Source organism: Macaca nemestrina, chromosome 5 (genome assembly GCF_043159975.1).
Source record: "Macaca nemestrina isolate mMacNem1 chromosome 5, mMacNem.hap1, whole genome shotgun sequence".
NCBI classification, from domain to species: Eukaryota; Metazoa; Chordata; class Mammalia; order Primates; family Cercopithecidae; genus Macaca; species Macaca nemestrina.
Window position 1 is genome coordinate 155,537,122 of NC_092129.1, and position 7,267 is coordinate 155,544,388.

Here is a 7,267-nt window from a genome sequence, read left to right on the forward strand (position 1 = left end):
TTCCTTCTTTCCTCCTTCCTTTCTTTTCTTTCTTCCTTTATTTTCTTTCTTTCTTTCTTTTTTTTTTTTTTTTTTGAGACGTAGTCTCGCTCTCTCGCCCGAGCTGGAGTGCAGTGGTGCGATCTCGGCTCACTGTAAGCTCCGCCTTCCGTGTTCACGCGATTCTCCTACCTCAGCCTCCCGACTGGCTGTGACTACAGATGCCCGCCACCAAACCCGGCTAATTTTTTTGTATTTTTAGTAGAGACAGGGTTTCACCGTGTTAGCCAGGATGGTCTCGATATCCTGACCTTGCGATCTGCCCCCCTTGGCCTCCCAAAGTGCTGGGATTACAGGCGTGAGACACCATGCCCGGCCGAATTCATCCTTCCTTTAAAGTAGCTAAATAAAAATCATGCCTGGGTGTCTGGAAATGTCAGTAAACATCAAACATCTTGCTGCCATGAAGTGCCAAACAATTCTTTTTTAGTATCTGAAAAAGTGTCCCTCCTCTCAGAAGAAGACAAATAGTTCCCAGATGTCTAAGACATTTCAACTGCAGTGAAGGAGCAGCCATTTTCTCTGCTGTTTCCTGTCCATCTAATCACCTCTGGTTTTATTTTCAAGGCATTAATCAAAATTTCTGGCCTACTGATGGCTCTATTTAAACGGTTTCCAGGGATGTTATAGTTTCCAACCCTACCTTTCCTGAAGACTAATAAAGAGGGAAGGGAGTTCTGTTTGTCAACTTCACTGTTTCTTTTCCTCCTTCCCTTCCTTCTATTCTTTCTCTTTTTCTCCTCTCTCTTTTTGCTTCTTTTCTCCAAAAAAGAACAACTTCACCATTTCTTTCCCTACCGCAGCAGCCCCTCATCACCTCCTGACTCTGAGAAAGAAATTCTCTCTTTCAGATGTCTTTAGTTGATTGACTCACAAGCAAGGAGTGTGACAAGGAAAATAGAATAAAACACCTTCTACGTTCTAATACAAATTGAGAAATTTGTATCTTTGTCTCTGCCTAGCAACATTTAAAATGAAATGGGAACCATCTGAGAAGTGTATATTGTTCAAATCTTGGAATAATTTCAGATTTTCCTCAATACCCAATCAACAACGCTGGAATACATATCATATGTATGTATTGTATAGTGTGTATACATATATATATCAGACACAGATTATTTCTCTAAATTATTTGATAATGATTTTCAGACATTATGTATTTTTATTCTTAAATACTTCAATGTATATTTCTTAAGAACAAAGTCAATTCCTTAACACAGCACAATTATCAAGTTCAGTAAATTTAACATTTATAAATGTTAATATAATCTAATATAAAGTCTATTAAAAATTGTCTAATTGTACCAATAAAAACTTTCATAGAAATTTCTCTCCCAAGCTAGGATCTATTTCTGAATCACATGTGATTCTAGTTGCCTTGACTCTTTAGTGCCCTTTAATTTGGAACAGTTTCTTAATCTTCTTGTCTTTCACAACACCGACATGTTTTCGAAGAGTTTTTCCAGTAGTTTTGTTCAACGTTTCTTAACCTGTACTAGTCATGATAAGATTACATCAGGTTGGCCGGGCGCGGTGGCTCAAGCCTGTAATCCCAGCACTTTGGGAGGCCGAGGCGGGCGGATCACTAGGTCAGGAGATCGAGACCATCCTGGCTGACACGGTGAAACCCCGTCTCTACTAAAAAATACAAAAAACTAGCCGGGCGAGGTGGCGGGCGCCTGTAGTCCCAGCTACTGGGGAGGCTGAGGCAGGAGAATTGCGTGAACCCGGGAGGCGGAGCCTGCAGTGAGCTGAGATCCGGCCACTGCACTCCAGCCTGGGCGGCAGAGCGAGACTCCGTCTCAAAAAAAAAAAAAAAAAAAAAAAGATTACATCAGGTTATGGAAACTGGGCGAAATGTCACAGAAATCACATTATTATCCTCTCTCACACCAAGAGGCATGAGCTGACTGAAGTTACCTTGATCACTTGATTTTAAGTTTGTAATTACTGTTTCTTCCCTGAAAAATTATCATTTTCCATTGTAATTATAAGGGAAATACTCTGAGACTACATAAATATCCTGATCCTCATCAAAATTTTACCTATTCTTTAACATTGACTCACAAATTTTGCCTGCATCTATCATCATTCTGATGGTGTTGTTTAAATGGGCATTTTTAAATTTTGTTCTCACTTTCACATCATTTGGCAAACCTCTGTAAGGAAAATCATCCCATCTTCCATATTTATTTGTTTAAGTTCCCAAGATTGATAATCAGTTACTGTCATCATTGATGCTCAAAGTGTGTCAGATTTGGCCAGTGAGATTCCCTTCAAGCTGGCTTCTGTGTCCTTTTAAATTACCCCCATCATTTCTGAGCACCTACATTCTGGCACAGCAAGATATGTTAGGTTCATCTTGTAGTTTCCCTGGCACAGTCCTGGAGTCAGTGTAGCTGACACTAATTGCTATTTTCTGTTAGTATCTCTGGTTCCTTTTAGTAGGTAATGGTTTTTGAAAATTAAGGTACAGAGTTATCTGTGCTCATTGCTTCTGAGGCATCCTTTCTTCTAGGCCCAGTTAGCAGATAGATCTGTGGGGAAATTTTACAATTTCATATGTACAATTTCATACTGATGCCTCTAATTCCCATCAGGATCAACAGGACTATTCTTTATCTTCCTTCTTCTCCCACAGTGAGAGTCTGGTTCCAACACAGACACTCAGTTTCCCAATCCTAAAATTCACATAAAATATCAGAATTGCTACAGCCTTCACTCTTTAAAAAATAATCCTGATACATAGAGTTTAAGATTTGTTTGGTGTTCTTTTTGATATTACAATTAGAACAACAATCTACGTAAACCATATTTTTTAGATCAGTTCTTTCCACTTCAATGTGGTTATGTGATTCTTTTGAAATGCAGTTAATTTGCCTCTATTTGTATTGAATTTTAGGGTATTTTCACACACACATGAGTTTTATTTTTTGACGATGTGAAACACTAACATGCTCCCCAGAGTCAAAAGAAAAGAAGTTATAATCAGAAAATTTGCAAGAGAATGTTGTGTGCCAGAAGTCACTCAAGGGATAGAATGGAAGTATGCGCCAGAAAGTCTAATATGATGGGGAGACCACTTTGGGGTGAATTGATCTTGGACTGACCACAAATCAGGAACAATGCCTTTCTTTTTACCACTAATATATTTGTCTCCTGGTGTAGCCATGCCAGTGAGAGAGCGCGAACTTAGTGTCGGGAATTCATAAACAGTGGAATTGGAGACTTACAGTGATTGTCATGATAACATAGAGCACAGACTCAGACAACGGCGATCACCAAAGCATTTTCCCAAGCTCCTGATCTCATGAGGGGGTATAGCTCAGGGATAAAGCACCTGATTAGCATGCATGAGGTCCTGGGTTCAATTTCCAGTATTTCCACCCTTTTTTTCCTATGAGCAACTGCAGGAAGTTCTCCATGATATTCCCCACCTATTCAAGGTGAATTGTGTTGGCCTCTGCATTTCTCTCTCATACAGGAAAGTAATTCGTGTTCATTCACTTACAGTTATTTGTTGCTTAGGATTATCCACCTAAGTAGTTCCACAAATCACTAACATGGATTACGCACTATAGAAGCAAGTAGTATTCCTTGCCATCCAGCCAATTTCCAGCTTAAATGAAATCTTCAGAAACCATGGAATTCTGTGACCTAAGTCTGATTTCAGATCCGAAGGTTAAGGCTCAAGTTCTTTTGTGTTTCTTACTTTCTTCTAACTGCTTCCTCACCAGGTTGCAAAAGTCCTGCAAGTTTTCACCCAAAGATTCCACTACCAGTGGTTGATGATTGCTGGTGATGTGCTGGTGGTCACTTTTTCTGTTAGAGACCCACAAACTCTGAAACTTAATCCAAACTATTTAGCTACAAACATAACGACAAATAACCAATACAATGACAAATGAGGAAAAGATCTCAATCACCTCAGCTGAAATTTGGCAGGAAGAAAATTACTTCTCTGGGTTCTTTGAGGAAGTTTCTGGTCTGAAATGTCAAGCTCTCTGAACTCCAGAGTCCAAGATCCATCTAGGGTAAAAGCTGTTTTTTTGTTTGTTTGTTTGTTTTTGTTTTTTAAATAAATAAAAATAATGAGCTTTTATTCTCCCAATCCCAATGGATCCTTTTCTATCTCACTGTACTTTCTCTCCGGGAATAACTTCCTTCTTAGCTACTGAACAACCTGTAACTCCAGATTAGAACTCTTTGCACAATTTCTAATTCTGATATCACAGTGCTAAGCAGAAATTCACAGAGGGATACTTGGCAAGCATCTTGACACTATTTTGTTAAAAGAAAATCTCCTTTTATTTTCAGCTCTATTTCTTCAAAGGATTAAAAATTAAGTTACTGAACACCTAGAAGGCAGAAAAGCAGCCTCTTTCTCCATTTGCAGAAGCCAAGCAACCCAGTGGGGCTTCTGTGTGCATCATCTCTTTTACTCACTAAACGCTGTAACCGTCCACCATCTACCAGGTGATCACAAGCCATCCTTAAAGTCAATTTTGAGGTTAACTCACTTGACTTGAGAGGGATTCACCTGTACCGCCTCTGCTCTGTAATGTGAAAAATAAACTCAAACATCCAAACCCAAAGAATGGACTCAGAGACCTGGAGAACAGCGAAAGTGAGACTTTTAATGACGGTCTTGCGAGATCAAGATCGGGTGTCGGGCGTGCAGGCACACCCAGAAGTTTCAACAAGCAATTTATCCCCTAGTGCGCAAGTCCCTCCCCTGGTTCCTCATAGGCTGAGTGCTATGGGGTTACAATTTTCTCGGAGTTTGCCTATTGATTGTTAGGCAAGGGCTTTAGGTGTTTCTTTTTTAGGGTTGTCTTGCTGCATTTTTTTGCAGCCTACAATGCATTGCAATCCTGGTTAGCTCAGGGGTTCTTTAAGTATTTGACTTATGACCTAAGTAGCTGGGCAGGCTGATAAGAACAGACAAAGTGAGCTATTTTGCAGACTAGTAAACTTACATCTTAGACTAAACTGTTTTCGTTTGGGTGAGAGCAACTAAGGATCCGGGGGGGGAAGGGGGAGGAAAGAGGCGGGGGGCGACAAGTAGGCATCCGCTATCCAAGCAGGGGCCTAGTATATCCGGTTTCTTCTGTACTTTGCTGACCTAAGCCGATTCAAGGCACTTTGTCTTGGAAATGGACCACTGTATACATTATTTCCTTCAGTAATAGGACTAAGGAAACGGTGGCTGCACACGCATTTAACACGGATTGTACAGCGATTTTGCCTTTCCGCAGCCGCTGTCCGGCTCTGCAGAGTCCTTTTGAGAAAACAGCTGGACAAGAGGAGTAAAGGAGCTCCTTGCAAATGCCAGGAGGAGTTTCTTCAGGGGGAAAGTTGGCTTTCCATAGGCTTCTAAGAGAAATATGTCGAGCAAACAAACGGGAACTTTCTTTCTCATCTTTTGCATTTCAGACAAAAGCTAATAAAATTAGATGTTTCCACCGTCATGCTTAGTCTCAAAGCTGCCGGTAGATTCCGCTTCTAACTTTCCACACAGGCACGCAGGAAATCTGGAAATCACTGCAACTCCCTCAGAAGCTCCAGTATCAGCATTTCCTGAACCAAAAATCAAAATGCGACCTTACGTGCGTACCCAAAGAGCTCAGCTGGTCTGTCCAGCGACGGAAAGAGCGGTGAGGCGCTCTTGAAGCCGTGACAGCCTGGGCAAAACGAACCAGGTCCCTTTCCTGGTCGAGCCTCCCTCCCTACAGACAAAAAGGAACCTCTCTTCCCTTATATCCAGAGGAAGCGACGGAGAGATGTGGCGCTTAGACTCACTCTACCATCCAGTTCATCCAAGTCCTAATAATCTTGAGGATGCTTTTCCTTGCCCTCTATCCCTCTCCCTTTTGTCCTTTTCTTCTTCCACTTCACGGCACCCCGCCTCTTCTCTCTCCCCGCAAGCTGCTCGGCTCCTCCCGTTTACCTTTTTTTTTTTTTTTTTTTTTTTGACTGAGTGTCGCTCTGTCGCCCAGGTTGGAGTGCAGTGGCGCGATCTCGGTTCACTGCAACCTCTACCTCCTGGGATCAAGAGATTCTCCTGCCTCAGTCTCCCGATTAGCTGAGATTACAGGAGCCCGCCACCACGCCCGGCTAATTTTTGTATTTTTAGTAGGGACTGGGTTTCACCATTTTCACCAGGTTAGTCTCCAACTCCTCATCTCAAGTGATGCGTCCGCCTCGGCCTCCCAAAGTGCTGGGATTATAGGTGTGAGCCACTGCGCCCAGTTTTCAGAACGAACTTTTCACAATAGTGCAGCGCACTCCTAGACCCGTTTACGCACATTTTAAACACTGCGTTGTGATTCATATGTAGCTGCTATTTTAATTTCCACATCACTTTCTTTTTTTTCTTTTTTTCCTTCTCTATATGCTCAGCTTTAAACATTTTTGCAGCATAGGCTGAGGCTGCGCCCAGCTGGGGAGAGACGCGTGACCGGGATAAAGCTAGAGTAGAGGAATGTTTCCCGTCTGAGAAGGCTCAGACCTTACAAGGGAAGAAAAAAGTCTGTAAGGGAATCTAAAACTTTTTTTGAGGAAATCATCGAAAAACATATCCTAATTGACCCTCCCACCATATTTTGGCTAAAAATAAAAAGCCTCGACTCTCAGAATAGGAGACTGAGTTTGAAAACTGTTAAGACATAGAAAAGGTTTTATTAAAATTCAGTTTGCAAGTCATCGTCGGCCTCAGCAATTTCCTCATTCCAGAGAGGGTTGTTTCTGAAATTCTGTAAACCTCTGAATTTGTCTGTCTAAGCAGAGAAGTCCAATGTTTTTCCACTTTTGACTTAACGAAAGAATTTCTTATACTGAGATATATACATTTCTGGGATTGGCGTGCAAGTGTTGTATAAGGGAATGATAATTAGGCAGAACAACAACAAAATAAACTGCCGAAACCCGGGATCGAACCAGGGACCTTTAGATCTTCAGTCTAACGCTCTCCCAACTGAGCTATTTCGGCTACTCCGTAAACGTACCTTTAGTTATTTCTTCAAAATATAAAAACCGTCATTTGTAAAGTGAGTGTATTTTCTAATGCCTAATTCTTTTTTGTTCAGTATCAATACAAAAATTAGCCAGGGGTGGTGGCGCGCGCCTGTAATCCCAGCTACTCCGCGCCGTTGTACTCCAGCCTGGGCGACAGAGCGAGACTCCCTCTCCCTCGGTTGAAGTGGGAGGATCGATTGAGCCGGGG

General features: G+C 41.8%; 1 non-coding gene across 1 annotated transcript; it reads right to left on the reverse strand.

Moving 5' to 3' along the window:
• Nucleotides 1-6,960: 6,960 nt before the first annotated feature.
• Nucleotides 6,961-7,033, reverse strand: TRNAF-GAA (transfer RNA phenylalanine (anticodon GAA)). The gene has a single exon. It is a non-coding gene; the product is annotated as a tRNA-Phe (tRNA).
• Between the last annotated feature and the right edge of the window lie 234 nt (nt 7,034-7,267).